This window comes from Arachis ipaensis, chromosome B7 (assembly GCF_059453495.1).
Source record: "Arachis ipaensis isolate K30076 ecotype BB chromosome B7, ASM5945349v1, whole genome shotgun sequence".
In the NCBI taxonomy this organism is placed as follows: Eukaryota; Viridiplantae; Streptophyta; class Magnoliopsida; order Fabales; family Fabaceae; genus Arachis; species Arachis ipaensis.
In genome coordinates, this window is record NC_142442.1 from 121,917,891 (window position 1) to 121,933,684 (window position 15,794).

General features: G+C 39.7%; 1 non-coding gene across 1 annotated transcript; it reads right to left on the reverse strand.

Moving 5' to 3' along the window:
* Positions 1 to 1,153: 1,153 nt before the first annotated feature.
* On the reverse strand, positions 1,154 to 1,261 carry LOC148553941 (small nucleolar RNA R71). Its single transcript, XR_015893858.1, has one exon. It is a non-coding gene; the product is annotated as a small nucleolar RNA R71 (small nucleolar RNA).
* Between the last annotated feature and the right edge of the window lie 14,533 nt (positions 1,262 to 15,794).

Below are 15,794 nucleotides of genomic sequence, written 5' to 3' on the forward strand. Positions count from 1 at the left end.
TCATATCTTTCCAATCATATCTTTTCAAAATTAATTTCTTTCCCTTTTTTTTAAATTGTTTTACTATTTTCAAAAATTCTTGCTCTAATTCATGATTTAATTCAAAATTTTCAAATTGTTACTTGCCTATTAAGAAAGGATCAAATTTTAATTCTAGAATCATATCTTCTAATCTCTTGTTAGTCAAGTAATCAACTTTAATTTCAGAAATTTCTTTTTAATTGATTGTCAATCATATCTTTTTAAAACCATATTTTCTCAATCATATCTTCTCAATCACATCTTTTTTATTTCTAATTTCAAAATCTTTTTCAAAAATCACTTAATTTCTTTCCCAATCTTAATTTTCGAAAATCTCAATCAAATTTTCAAATTTCTTTTTTATTATTTCAAAATCTTTTTAAGTTGTTTTCGAAAATCCTTCCCCCTTCTCACATCCTTCTATTAAAGGACTAACACTCCTCCATTATCAGCAATTCGAACTCTGTCCCTCTTGATAAGTTCGAATTCTCTCATCTCTACCTCCTCCTTCTATTCTTCTTTTCCTCTGACACCTCAAGGAATCTCTATACTGTAACATAGAGGATTCCATACTTTCTTCTTCTCTCTTTCATATGAGCAGGAGTAAGGACAAAGGCATTCTTGTCGAAGCTGATCCTGAACCTACAGGACCTTGAAGCGAAAGCTAAGAGAAGCTAAAGTACAACTCTCTGTAGAGGGCCTAACAGAGCTTTTCAAAGAAGAAGAAGCCATGGCAGCCGAAAACAAAAATGCCAACAATGCAAGGAAGGTGCTTGGTGACTTTACTGCACCTACTCCCGACTTCTATGGGAGAAGCATCTCTATCCCTGCCATTGGAGCAAACAACTTTGAGCTTAAGCCTCAATTAGTTTCTCTAATGCAACAGAATTGCAAGTTTCATGGACTTCCATTGGAAGATCCTCATCAGTTCTTAGCTGAATTCTTGCAAATCTGTGACACTGTTAAGACCAATGGGGTTGACCCTGAAGTCTACAGACTTATGCTTTTTCCCTTTGCTGTAAGAGACAGAGCTAGGATATAGTTGGATTTACAACCTAAAAAAAGCCTGAATTCGTGGGAAAAGCTAGTCAATGCCTTCTTGGCAAAGTTCTTTCCACCTCAAAAATTGAGTAAGCTTAGAGTAGAAGTCCAGACCTTCAGACAGAAGGAAGGAGAATCCCTCTATGAAGCTTGGGAAAGATACAAGCAATTGATCAGAAGGTGTCCTTCTGACATGCTTTCAGAATGGAGCATCATAGGTATCTTCTATGATGGTCTATCTGAACTGTCCAAGATGTCATTGGACAGCTCTGTTGGAGGATCTCTTCATCTGAAGAAAACACCTGCAGAAGCTCAGGAACTCATTGAAATGGTTGTAAATAACCAATTCATGTACACTTCTGAAAGGAATCCTGTGAATAATGGGACAAATCAGAAGAAATGGGTTCTTGAGATTAATACTCTGAATGCCATATTGGCTCAGAATAAAATATTGACCCAACAAGTCAATATGATCTCTTAGAGTCTGTCTAGAATGCAAGCAGCAACAGGCAGTACTAAAGAAGCATCTTCTGAAGAAGAAGCTTATGACCTTGAGAACCCTGCAATGGAAGAGGTGAATTACATGGGAGAACCCTATGGAAACACCTATAATCCTTCATGGAAAAATCATCCAAATCTCTCATGGAAGGACCAACAGAGGCCTCAACAAGGCTTCAACAACAACAATGGTGGAAGAAACAGGTTTAGCAATAGCAAGCCTTTTCCATCATCTTCTCAGCAACAGACAGAGAATTCTAAGCAAAGCCCCGCTGACTTAACAACTATAGTCTCTGATCTAATCAAAACCACTCAAAGTTTCATGACTGAAACAAGGTCCTCCATTAGAAATCTGGAGGCACAAGTGGGTCAGCTGAGTAAGAAAATTACTGAACTCCCTCCTAGTACTCTCCCAAGAAATACATAAGAGAATCCAAAAAGAGAGTGCAAGCCCATAAACACATCTCACATGGCCGAACCTGGAGAGAAGGATGAGGCATTGATTTCCACTGAGGAAGCCCTCAATGGATGTCCACTGGCCTCCATGGAGTTCCCTAATGAGGACCCATGGGAATCTGAGGCTCATACAGAGACCATAGAGATTCCATTGAATTTACTTTTGCCATTCATGAGCTCTGATGAGTATTCTTCCTCTGAAGAGGATGAAGATGTTACTGAAGAGCAAGTTTCTAAGTACCTTGGAGCAATCATGAAGCTAAATGCCAAGTTATTTGGTAATGAGACTTGGGAGGATGAACCTCCATTGCTCATCAAAGAACTGGATGACTTGACTAGGCAGAGATTACCTCAAAAGAGACAAGATCCTGAAAAATTCTCAATCCCTTGTACCATAGGCACCATGACCTTTGAGAAGGCTCTGTATGACCTAGGGTGAAGTATAAACCTCATGCCTCTCTCTGTAATGGAGAAGCTAGGGATCATTGAGGTATAAGCTGCAAGAATCTCACTAGAGATGGCAGACAATTCAAAGAAACAAGCTTATGGACTTGTAGAGGATGTCTTGGTAAAGGTTGAAGGCTACTACATCCCTACTGATTTCATAATCCTAGAGACTGGGAAGTGTATGGATGAATCCATCATCCTTGGCAGACCCTTCCTAGCCACAGCAAAAGCTGTGATTGATGTTGACAGAGGAGAATTCGTCCTTCAAGTGAATGAGGACTCCCTTGTGTTTAAAGTTCAAGGATATCCCTCTGTAACCAGGTGCCCACGCCGCTGCTTGATAGGGTTACATCTATTCTAACTATTCAGATGACTGCTATGTTATATGTTATTATGTTATCATGCTATGTTATTATCATTGTATTGTTGTATTTAGTATATATATTATAATGCTATATTATCATGTTATTATTTTATCATGCTATGTCATTATATAATACTTGAATGAGTTTGGAAAATATATATATTAAAGATGTTCTTAATTGATGTCTGTTAAAATTTCACAGAAAAAAAGGTGAAGGTAACAAACACTGTGATGAAAAAGGCAACACAATAATATTAATAACGACAGTCTGTCAGACAAGACAACAATAAAGATAACTGCAAACACGAAAAAGAAAACACAAAATGCCACAAACATTGCTAAACAATAATAAAGCATAATACAGTAGACATAAGAAAAGGCAACACAACAAAGAAAGCTCTAAACTTTGCTAGCTACTCCAGATCCCCCAGTGCCTCCTCCCTAAGGACAACTCCGCCTAGTAAGACCAGGCTGTCTGCATAGCCTACACTACTTTATTATATTCGGATTGACCTAATCCATACTAGTGCAAATTCTAGTGCTCCTAGGACGATCTTCATATGCATGTCTCTTACTAGGATCAAGGATGACTGTTGGACCATCATATGGTGGCCAGAAGCCTTATGGAATCAAAGGATGGAATCCCATCCTATAGACATTAAACATCGTGCTGAGGCGATATACCTCGTGGACATAAGTTGCCCAACTCAGGCGAGAATATGAACAACAGGCGACTGCATGGCAACATGGGTAGTGAAGTGCCTGAAAGTACCAGCAATTGCAAGTCCGATCTCTCAACGAGACTCTGTAACTACCAAGTGAGAAGTTACCTGTTGGAGTAGTCTCGACCACATTAATATCCAAATTATCCTTATCATACAGTGTCACCATGAAATATCATGATGGCTTTATATTTGCCTCCATTGCCTTCACAAGCAACTGACTAAATTGCTGAGTTGTCCCCAACTATGCGTCAGCCTCTCTTCCCTTGCAAACAAAGAGCTCCGCTAATCTCCCATAAGTGGACTTCACCAAGGAACAAACTGGAAGGTTCCTAACACCTTTGAGCATCGAATTAACACACTTGAAAATATTTATATTCATATAGTCGAATCAATGACCCTCGTACCGGTGCTGAGTACACTTGTCAAACTCCATCCTGTTAGCCCAGTCACACACTACTAGGTCCTTGGTCCCGAGGATGTCAAACTTGACTGAAGAACGAATGATCGACGGTTTAGAATTCAGAATAAATTCCTGTTGCAAGTATAGTTTCTAAACCAAACAATCATCCTTTCTTACAAATGTTTTGGTTGTCACAAGTAACAAACCTAATAAAATTTATAACCGAAGTATTCAAACCTCGGGTTGTCTTCTCAAGGAATTGCAGGGAGGTATTATTTATTATTGGTTATGGAAAATAGTGTTTTTGGGTTTTGAAAGGTTTGAACAAGGAAAATAAATTGCAGGAATTAATAAATTAATATCTAATAAAACTCTTGGCAAGGTATGAAGATTCGGAAGTCCTATCCTAGTTATCCTTATCGATGGTGATGAGAATTGAGTTTTAATCCCACTAAGTTAACCTTTACTAAAGCAAAGGAAAGTCAAGTGGACTAATTAGTTAGATCCTCAAGTCCTAGACAATTCCTAAGAAAGGACTAGAGTTAGCGGAATTCAATTCAATTAGCAAAAATAACAATTATCAATCACGATGAGTTTGACAACTCAAGAGTTACCAATTAATCAACCGAAGGCAAAAGAGAAGAATCTAAATTATTTATATAAATAAAGGAAAGCAATCATAATTCTGAAATACCTCAAATTATTAATTCAGAAAATCCTAACATGAAGGGTTCATAAGCCAATTGGGCAACATAAGTAATTATCAAATAAAAGCATTAAAGTATCTGAAAGTAAAAGAGAAATATAAAATAAAAGGAATATTGAACCTGAGAGGAAGTTGAAATCCTAAATCCTTTAAGAGGAATCCTAATCCTAAAACCTAAGAGAGAGGAGAGAACCTCTCTCTCTAAAAACTACATCTAAATCCTAAAAAGTGAGTAATTGGAAGACTTCTTAGGTGTATCCTCTTTGAATGGATGCATTTCCCCACTTTATAACCTCTAATCTGTGTTTTCTGGACTTGGATCTAGGCCAAAAAGGTCTCAGAAATCGCTGGGGGCGTTTTCTGCAGTTTCTGGTGCGTGGCGTCTGTCACGCGTCGGCGTGTGTCACGCGGTCGCGTCATCTGGGAGTTTTCCTTATCACGCGTTCGCTTCGCTCACGCGTACGCGTCATTTGCGTTCTGCTCAAGGCACGCGTCCGCGTCAGTCACGCGTCCGCATCGCTGCCTTTTTGCACTGGGCACGCGGCCACTTCGTCCATGCGTTCGCGTCGCTGCCCTTTTCTTCAAAACTCCATTTTTGTGATTCCCTTCCATTTTTGTATGTTTTCTTTCCATCCTTCAAGTCATTCCTACCCTATAAAGCCTGAAAGCACTCAACACACAAATCACGGCATCGAATGATAATAAAGGATGATTAATTTTAATATTTTTAAAGCATAGGAAACATGTTTTTCGCATATACCACATAATAAGGAAGGGAAAGTAAAACCATGCAATTAACATGAATAAGTGAGTGAAAGATTGAATAAATCACTTAAATTGAGCACAAAATATATCATAAAATATGGGTTTATCAACCTCCCCACACTTAAACAATAGCATGTCCTCATGCTAAATCCAAGAGAAAGAATAAGGTAAAGTGGTGGAATTTCATGCAATGCAATCTATTCTAAATGCAACTATCTACATGAGTCATGCAATTCTAATTATTATTCACTTGTATATAAAGCTTGCATGTAGTTAATTTGTCTCATATTTTCAAGGAATCATATATACATAGCCAGACTTTAGATAATGTTAAAGCACTTTCACAATTGAGTTGGGTAAACTTAATTCACAAAACTTGCAAGACAATTTAAATAATTAATCAGAGATATATGGTGATGAGCTATTGAACCCTCACTAGATTTTGTGTTTACTCTCTAGTCACTCAGTATTTATTGGGTTAATCACTCTATTCTTCTTTCTATCCTTGCTTTCTAAAACTTTGTTCTTCATCTAACGAATCAACAAATATAGAATACAGACATACAAAAATCATGAGGTCTTTTTCAAGGTTGTAATGGGGCCAAGGTAAAGGTGAGGGTATATGTATAAGGCTAAGTGAGCTAACAAAGTGAACCCTTGATTAGTCTGATCTCACCTAACATACATACTTTATATAATTAAAAGTTCCTTTACCTATTTACCCAAATTTTTCCACTTTGTATTACAAGCTTGGTGCACAAAATTGTGATCATCAACAATGGCGCCAAAGACTTGGAGCTCTCAAACGTGAATCACACTTTGTTACAATTCCGCACAACTAACCAGCAAGTGCACTGGGTCGTCCAAGTAATACCTTACGTGAGTAAGGGTCGATCCCACGGAGATTGTCGGCTTGAAGCAAGCTATGGTCATCTTGTAAATCTCAGTCAGGCAGATTCAAATGGTTATGGAGAATTGATAATTGAAATATAAATAAAGCATAAAATAAGATAGAGATACTTATGTAATTCATTGGTGAGAATTTCAGATAAGCGTATGAAGATGCTTGTTCCTCCTGAACCTCTGCTTTCTTATTGTCTTCTTCCAACCATTCATACTCCCTTCCATGGCAAGCTTATGTTGGGTTTCACCGTTGTCAATGGCTACCTCCCGTCCTCTCAGTGAAAATGGTCCAAATGCACTGTCACCGCACGGCTAATCAGTTGTTGGTTCTCGATCATGTTGGAATAGGATCCATTGATCATTTTGCGTCTGTCACACGCCCAACACTCGCGAGTTTGAAGCTCGTCACAGTCATCCCACCCCAGATCCTACTCGAAATACCACATACAAGGTTTAGACTTTTCAGATCTCAAGAATGCTGCCAATTGATTCTCGCCTATACCACGAAGACTCTAATCTCACGGAATGGAAGGCTCGATTGTCAGGCGAGACAACCATGCGTCATGAACCAGAAGGCTAAGAGATACACACTCAAGCTATTGCTAGCAGAACAGAGGTGGTTGTCAAGCACGTGTTCATAGGTGAGAATGATGATGAGTGTCACGGATCATCACATTCATCAAGTTAAAGAACGAATGAATATCTTAGAGAAGAAGTAGGCGTGAATTGAATAGAAAAACAATAGTACTTTGCATTAATTCATGAAGAACAGCAGAGCTCCACACCTTAATCTATGGTGTGTAGAAACTCCACCGTTGAAAATACATAAGTACAAGGTCTAGGCATGGCCGAATGGCCAGCCTCCATGATCTAAGAACTAAACATCCAAAGATGAAAATACAATAGCAAAATGTCCTATTTATAGAAAACTAGTAACCTAGGGTTTACAGAAATGAGTAAATGATGCAGAATCCACTTCCGGGCCCACTTGGTGTGTGCTTGGGCTGAGCATTGAAGCTTTCATGTGTAGAGACTTTTCTTGGAGTTAAACGCCAGCTTTTGTGCCAGTTTGGGCGTTTAACTCCAGCTTTTATGCCAGTTCTGGCGTTTTGACGCCAGAATTTCTATACTGACTTGGAACGCCAGTTTGGGCCATCAAATCTTAAGCAAAGTATAAACTATTATATATTGCTGGAAAGCCCAGGATGTCTACTTTCCAACGCAATTGAGAGCGTGCCAATTGGGCTTCTGTAACTCCAGAAAATCCACTTGGAGTGCAGGGAGGTCAGAATCCAACAGCATCTGCAGTCCTTTTTCAGCCTCTGAATCAGATTTTTGCTCAGGTCCCTCAATTTCAGCCAGAAAATACCTGAAATCACAGAAAAATACACAAACTCATAGTAAAGTCCAGAAAAGTGAATTTTAAATAAAAAACTAATAAAAACATAATAAAAACTAACTAAAACATACTAAAAACATACTAAAAATAATGCCAAAAAGCGTATAAATTATCCGCTCATCAAAGCTCATGCATTAATTTTAATTTTGATATTTTGTCCCATGTGCATTGATTTATTTTGCATTTGGGGAATTTTTGTATCCCCTTATTTGAATACTGAATATATATATAAATTTTTTTTTCAATGCACATGGTAATTCAATTGTTTTGGTTTCACAAGAGCATGCTTCCCAAATTTTTGAAATAACTTATTCATTTTTAAATCCCTACTTATTTCTATCATCCCATGTTCCCATAAAATTCCTTACTCTTAAATTGTACACAATATCTATCTTAAGCTAACCAAGGATTCAACTTGGGATTTTTATTTTGTTTTTCTGTTTAAGGCTAGTAATGTGGTTATAGAACAAGAGGGGATTAAAAAGCTCAAGGGGGCTAACAAGGGTGATGTAAAAGGTAGGCTAAATTGGGATAAGTGAGGAAATATTCAAATGATGGCTTCAATCATCTCTTGGTATGTATCTATATTCTATATTGGACATATAGATTAAAACAAAGTAAAGAACATCAGAATGAAAAAGAAGGGCAAAACATACAGGAATGAAATTTATGGTTTGAATGTAACCATATAATTAAGCTCAAAACTCACAAGCTGTGTGTTCTCTAGCTCAAAAATCATATATCAGTTATATATGTCATGCAAGTAGAAATCAAGAGTTTTTATTTAACTCAATGTGAATCTTACGGTAGCCCTTAAAATCTTAGTGCTGTTCCTTGAAAATGTTGTATAAATTAACTAACATGTAATGCTATATATACAAGGTGTGTGGATTATTTTAATTTACTAAAGTTTCTAGTTTTACTCCTTTTATTTTCAATTAAATCAAACTATTATATGCTAAAAGGGCAAACTATACTAATTAATCCACATATTCTATAACTAATAAGTTTAAAATTGCAAACTGAACTAAATATCTAAGATGTAAACTAAAGTGAAAAATACGGGAATAAGGTAGAAATACAGCAAAAGAGCAATGTGCAGGTACTGAAAAATAAAAATAAAGAAAATAAAAGTAAAATACAGAAAAACAAACAAAATAAGATAGAAAAGAGTCTGTAGTGGTTCACCAAAAGATAAGCCAGAGATGGCTACCTCCCCACACTTAAAATATAGCATCGTCCTCGATGCTCACTCAAGCTGGGTGTGAAGAAGTGTCATCTCCGGAAGGATGGGCTGCTGGTGTCTCAGTGGTAGCCTGGGGGTCTGCAGACTGGATAAGTGTAGGAGGATCTGTCTGCTGCAAAGGAGGCTCTGACTGTATCAGAATCTCCGGGTCTGCGACCTGGATCTGGTGGCGTTCCTCAAGCTGTGGAGCAGCCTGCTCTGGTCTGGCCTGCTCAGCCTGGGCATGTGTCTCCTCCTCATGCTCAGCCGCCTCCGCCTCAGATGTATCCGAAGGGGTGTCAGGCTCGGAGGGGATGTCGCTGCCGGATCGGATAATCAACTTAAGGTGCTCATAGCGCCACTTATTGCGACGCTCCATACGATCCAGGCGGGCGAAGAGTCGATACACCAAATGATAAATAGGCTCAGGAGCAGGTGGATGTGCAGTGAATGAGGCTGGTGCAGCAGTGGATGAAGAGGGGGCAGCTGAAGGTGTGGCTGTATCAGCAGATGCGATGAGGAATGGGGGTATGTAGCCTAAAGCTTGAAACTTCCTGCTGTGAGGGATAATCTTCTTGTAGTCTGTAGCAGGTGACTTCTCATCAGCAGGCTCCCAAGGCACGTCAGCTCGACGGCCTAGCTGGGTGACCAGATAAGGGAAAGGGAGAGTGCCACTGACATGGACCCTGGCCATATAATACCGGATGAAACGTGGCAGATACAGGTCCTTACCCTCCATCACACACCAAATGAGGGTGATCATAGCAGCGGGCAGCTCTGTCTCATGAGTGCTCGTCATCACATAGTTGCTCAGAATCTGGTGCCAGAGCCGAGCCTCATCATTCAAGTAAATCAGCTTGATTCCCTTAGGCATTGCTGTATTCTTCCCCATGACCCAAGGGACAGTAGGGTCCACGGATATTCGCTGCTTGACAGCATCCCAGTCAAATCTCATAAAGCGCATATCTTCTTCAGCCGTTTGGTAACCGTCAGGCTGATCAGATTTGGGCTGAAGCTAGAGGATGTCCTCAATAGCTTCCTCAGTGACCAAAATCTATTTCCCTTTGAGGTGCACTGCATCGAGGGAAGTCTTGAAGTAGTTGTAGTAAAACTCTCTGACCCAGGAAGCATTGACCTCTGTCAAGTTTCGTTCCAAGAAGAACCAGCCTATCTGTTTTATCTATTCAGAGGTGTACTGCTGTAGTTCTTCTGGAATTTTCAGATTTCTTTCCAGGGACAGGTTCCTGGAAGTGGCAAACACTGGATACTTTAGCTCACAGTATCTGTTTGCAAATTTGACTTGATCAGTGGCGGGGAGAAGCTGATCAGCCTTTTCCTGCGGGGTAAAGTGCTTTTTCCGCCAGGAGTCGTCATGGAGGATGTCGAAAATAGTGCTGGAGGATTTGCCTCGTTTCCATTTACCAGTGGTTGCTTTGCCCTTTCCTTTGCGTTGAGGGTCAGACATCCTGAAAAGCAGAGATTCCAGGATATAATTAAAGAATAAAAGCAGGAAAATAAGTAGGCAAATAGAAATTATCAATGTAAGCATAAAGGCAAACGAGCAATAAAATTATGAAATGAGTTAAATATATGTACATTTTGGACTGTATTTGAGTTAAAAATCAGAGGTGAAAAATCACAATCCAAAATATAATATAAGTAGAATTTATGTTAATTAGGAAAAACAATAGTCATGCCTTGAGTTAGAATGTTAAAGTAGTTAGTTAAAAAGCAAAAAGAGAAGTTAGAAAGTTAAAATGGTTAGGAGTGAAAAAGATGTTAGAAAGTGGAAAGCAGTGAGTTAGGAGAAAGAAAGTTGAAGTAAGTGGCATGATAAATGTTTCCTAGGTAACAAGAAATTCACAAATTTAAAGATTAATCAACCCATATTCAAGCAGAAATTTCAGTGTATTGATGATAATTCAGATAGAGACGAGAGTAGCAAAAATTAAAATGAAATCATCAATAATGCATTTTATTAACCAGGGAATCAGAAGGAATAAGAATGCTAGCTTGTGCATTCATGAATTGGTTTGGTAGTAGTCAAGTAGTGCAAAATAGTAAGTTTCCAAACTCAATACATGAAAATAATTTGCAGAAAATTGGGCAACATTCCGGCTAAAATTGGATGTTCCCGGAAATAAACAGCAGGAAAAATCAGTTCATATAAATTTAAATAAAGCTGCAAATAGACACAAATAACCTAAACATGAAAGGGCAGTGTAACAGCAGCAAGAAACATGGAAGAACAATGTATGAACAACATGATTATCACAGCAAAATCAGAATTGCAAAATAGATAAAACAAGTAACAAGAACGGCGCAATTATCAGGCCTAAATCTACTAACCACATCCTAACTACCTAACCACCTAGAATCCACTACAAACATACATCTCTAACTAGCCTAATTCGAACAGAATATGAAAAACTAACTAAGGAATCGAAAAGAGGAATCGCAGTATGGCGGAACCTGGTGTATAGAAGTACAAATGTATGGAACAGATAGGAGGGCAGAGAGATGGTGGTGGTGACGCGGCGGCACTGGGAGGGAGCACGGCGGCGTGGTGGTGGAGCAGGGGCGGTGGCAGGGGGCTTCGGGTTGGGGTTAATGGTGGAGGGGGTGGTTTAGAAAGGAGGTAGGTGAGGGTTGTGGTGGTGGGAGGTGGTGTTGGTGGCGGAGTGGTCGGGGCTGGCCGCGGTGGGGGGGCAGTGGTGGTTGAGAGGGGTGGAAGAGAGGGAAGGGAGGTGAGGGAAGAGAAGAAGGGGAGAAAGAAGAGAGGGAAGGTGTCGGCGGTGTGGCGCGGTGGTCGGGTAGGGAGAAGAGAGAGGGCAGAGGGGGGTTTGGAGGGAGAATGGTGACGCGGGGGGGCTAGGGTTTCGCGTGGTTGGGGTTAGTGTTTTTTTGAATCCACGCGAACGCGCGGGGCACGCAGTCGCGTGACTAGGGTGAAATGGGATTGACGCGATCGCGTGGTCGACGCAATCGCGTTGGTTGGATAAAAGATGGTTGACACGGACGCGTGAGGTACACGACCGCGTCGCTGAAAATTGTGCTAGACGCACACTTCCAGCGTCGTTTTGGCGCAACTCTCTGTTCACTCTATAGGGGGCCATAATATCCACACGATGCGGACATGTCACTCACGCCTTCGCGTGGGATGAGTGTTTTGCGAGTGACGCATTCGCGTCAGGGATGCGAACGCGTGGGCCATTTTGTGTTAAACGCACACCAGCTGCACAATTCCAGCCCAACTTTTTGGGTGTTAGATCTGTACGCTGATTTCTTTCTCACGCCCACGCGTGGCCTGCGCAATCGCGTGGGGTGCCTTTTTTTTATATGTAATTATGCAGTTATGCAGTATGCAATGCTAATACAAATGCTTACGAATAATATCCAGGTTCAATGAGAATAAAACAATATAAAAATAATCAAAACGAAATAAAATTGAAACAGGAACGATCATACCATGGTGGGTTGTCTCCCACCTAGCACTTTTAGTTAAAGTCCTTAAGTTGGACATTTGATGAGCTTCCTGTTATGGTGGCTTGTGCTTAAATTCATCCAAAAATCTCCACCAATGTTTGGAATGCCAACAGCCTCCGGGGTCCCAAACCAGGCATGTAAAGCTTTTGAGCAGCTTCAAACAGATTCTCAGGCTCCCGGGGTGACGAATGTCAGAATAGATTCCAGGATCCCAAACTTTGCTTTTAAGGCCGCCTTTGTCTTGATCTATATTCCTCCATCCAGGCGGTTTAGAAATTGTATTCTCACCAAGATGACCAAGCACCTTCCGAGACCCATTCAGTTGAACTTGATACCAATCCGTGTACTTCAAGTTGAAGCATGGAACCGTATGGAATCTTGCACACCAGCTCTGAGTACGAGCCATTTCCCTCTTACTCTTAAAGCCGCAGAGAGCTCTAAGCTGGCCATCTGTTTCAAGCAAACCATATTCAAGTGGAAATGTAAAGATAAAGGTTAAGGACTGTACCCACTTGAAGCTTGTATTAGGTGGTAATGGCCTTGGGATAGGTGTTTCCAGTGGTTCTGTAAGCTCTACTCCCTTGTATTTTTCTGTGAATTCCTCCACTTCCTTGCAAAATTCTTCAACTGCAACTGCGTCCGGATCAAAGTCTTCTATGTCTTCCTCGTCACTCAAGTCATAAGTTAGAGGTTGAGAGAAATCTACCTCGACATCATCTTCGTATTCACTTAGATGAGGTTCTTCAGGCTCAAGGAGTTCAGTTGTGGATGTAAGTTCGTGACTAGGAGAGCTTGATTCATGATCATTACTGCCCATGGAATCAACTTCTTGGTCTGTTCCGTCCAATTTTTCACAAGGTATATGCTTTGGGGGTTGTGCACTATCCTCCTTGGCATCAAATTCGAACTTCTCGGCATAATCCTTTACAGTTTTCGATTCCCATGGAGGTTCAGCATCTCCTAAATCTTCAATCAGTACTTCTTATTCTTGGATAATTTGAGCTTCCTCCAATTGTTCCAGAACAAAGTTATGCTCCTTACTGCCCACTGGAGTTTCTAGTGTCTCCTTCATGCTATGTTCTTCATTAGATTCTCCACATGAAGCTATTGGAGTTCCTTGAGTGTCTAAACGTCTGGAAGATAATTGATTTATTGCTTGCTCCAGCTGATGAAGGATTTCATGAAGTTGATCTACTGTTTCCTTGAGGCGAGCCTGCGATTCTTGAGGTGATGGATATGGACATGGTACATAGGGAAGTGGTGGTTTTTGGGAGTAATTGGATTGGAATTGGGATAAATAAGGATCATACGGTGGTGAATGGTGAAAAGGAGCTTGTGAGTGTGGTGGTTCGAAGCCATGTTGAGAGGATGGTCTATAAGCACATGGTGGAACTTGTTGATAACTACCAGGAGGTCCACCATATCTATCAGCTTGGTATGCATTGTAGAATGGTATTTGTCCGTGATATCTTGGAAGGTGTGGTTGCCTAAAGGGTTGATCAGATCCTCTTGGCTCCATCCATCTTTGGCTGCTCTGACCTTGATGCATGTTCCTGCTATAGCTTTCATTCCTTTCAACAAATTTAGAACCAAACTCAAAGCGAGAGGGGTGAGAATTCATAGTAGCTAATAGGAATAAAAGGGAAAAACAAAAACAAATAAACAAGTAAAAGAAAAATATTTACAATAACCAATAATAAGGCACACGTTTGCAATTCCCCGGCAATGGCGCCATTTTGAAGAACGAATGATCGACGGTTTAGAATTCAGAATAAATTTCCGTTGCAAGTATAGTTTCTAAACCAAACAATCATCCTTTCTTACAAACGTTTTGGTTGTCACAAGTAACAAACCCAATAAAATTTATAACCGAAGTATTCAAACCTCGGGTCGTCTTCTCAAGGAATTGCAGGGATGTATGATTTATTATTGGTTATGGAAAACAATGTTTTTGGGTTTTGAAAGGTTTGAACAAGGAAAATAAATTGCAGGAATTAATAAATTAATATCTAATAAAACTCATGGCATGGTATGAAAATTCGGAAGTCCTATCCTAGTTATCCTTATTGATGGTGATGAGAATTGAGTTTTAATCCCACTGAGTTAACCTTTACTAAAGCAAAGGAAAGTCAAGTGGACTAATTAGTTAGATCCTCAAGTCCTAGTCAATTCCTAAGAAAGGACTAGAGTTAGTGGAATTCAATTCAATTAGCAAAAATAACAATTATCAATCATGATGAGTTTGACAACTCAAGAGTTACCAATTAATCAACCGAAGCCAAAAGGGAAGAATCTAAATTATTTATATAAATAAAGGAAAGCAATCATAATTCTGAAATTCCTCAAATTATTAATTAAGAAAATCCTAACATGAAGGGTTCATAAGCCAATTGGGCAACATAAGTAATTATCAAATAAAAGTATTAAAGTATCTGAAAGTAAAAGAAAAATATAAAATAAAAGAAATATTGAACCTGAGAGGAATTTGAAATCCTAAATCCTTTAAGAGGAATCCTAATCCTAAAACCTAAGAGAGAGGAGAGAACCTCTCTCTCTCTCTCTAAAAACTACATCTAAATCCTAAAAAGTGAGTAATTGGAAGACTTCTTAGGTGTATCCTCTTTGAATGGATGCATTCCCTAACTTTATAACCTCTAATCTGTGTTTTTTGGACTTGGATCTGGGCCAAAAAGGTCTCAAAAATCGCTGGGGGCATTTTCTGCAGTTTCTGGTGCGTGGCATCTGTCACGCGTCTGCGTGGGTCACGCGGTCACGTCATCTGGGAGTTTTCCTTATCACGTGTTTGCTTCACTCACGCGTACGCGTCATTTGCGTTCTGCTCAAGGCACTCGCCCGTGTCAGTCACGCGTCCGCGTCGCTGCCCTTTTCTTCAAAACTCCATTTTTGTGCTTCCCTTCCATTTTTGTATGTTTTCTTTCCATCCTTCAAGTCATTCCTGCCCTATAAAGCCTGAAAGCACTCAACACACAAATCACGGCATCGAATGATAATAAAGGATGATTAATTTTAATATTTCTAAAGCATAGGAAACATGTTTTTCGCATATACCACATAATAAGGAAGGAAAAGTAAAATCATGCAATTAACATGAATAAGTGAGTGAATGATTGAATAAATCACTTAAATTGAGCACAAAATATATCATAAAATATGGGTTTATCATTGACCTCGGTCTTTGCCTAAAAAGCATTGACTAGAAACCTCCTTACATCATTTTTCTTGAAACTCAACGCAAAATTTGCAGCAACGTGCCTAATACAGAATGCACAGTAAGCAGTTGGCAGAACCCATCCTCCATCAGGTGCCTCCAAGGCAGCCTTAATTCCGTTGTGCCTAT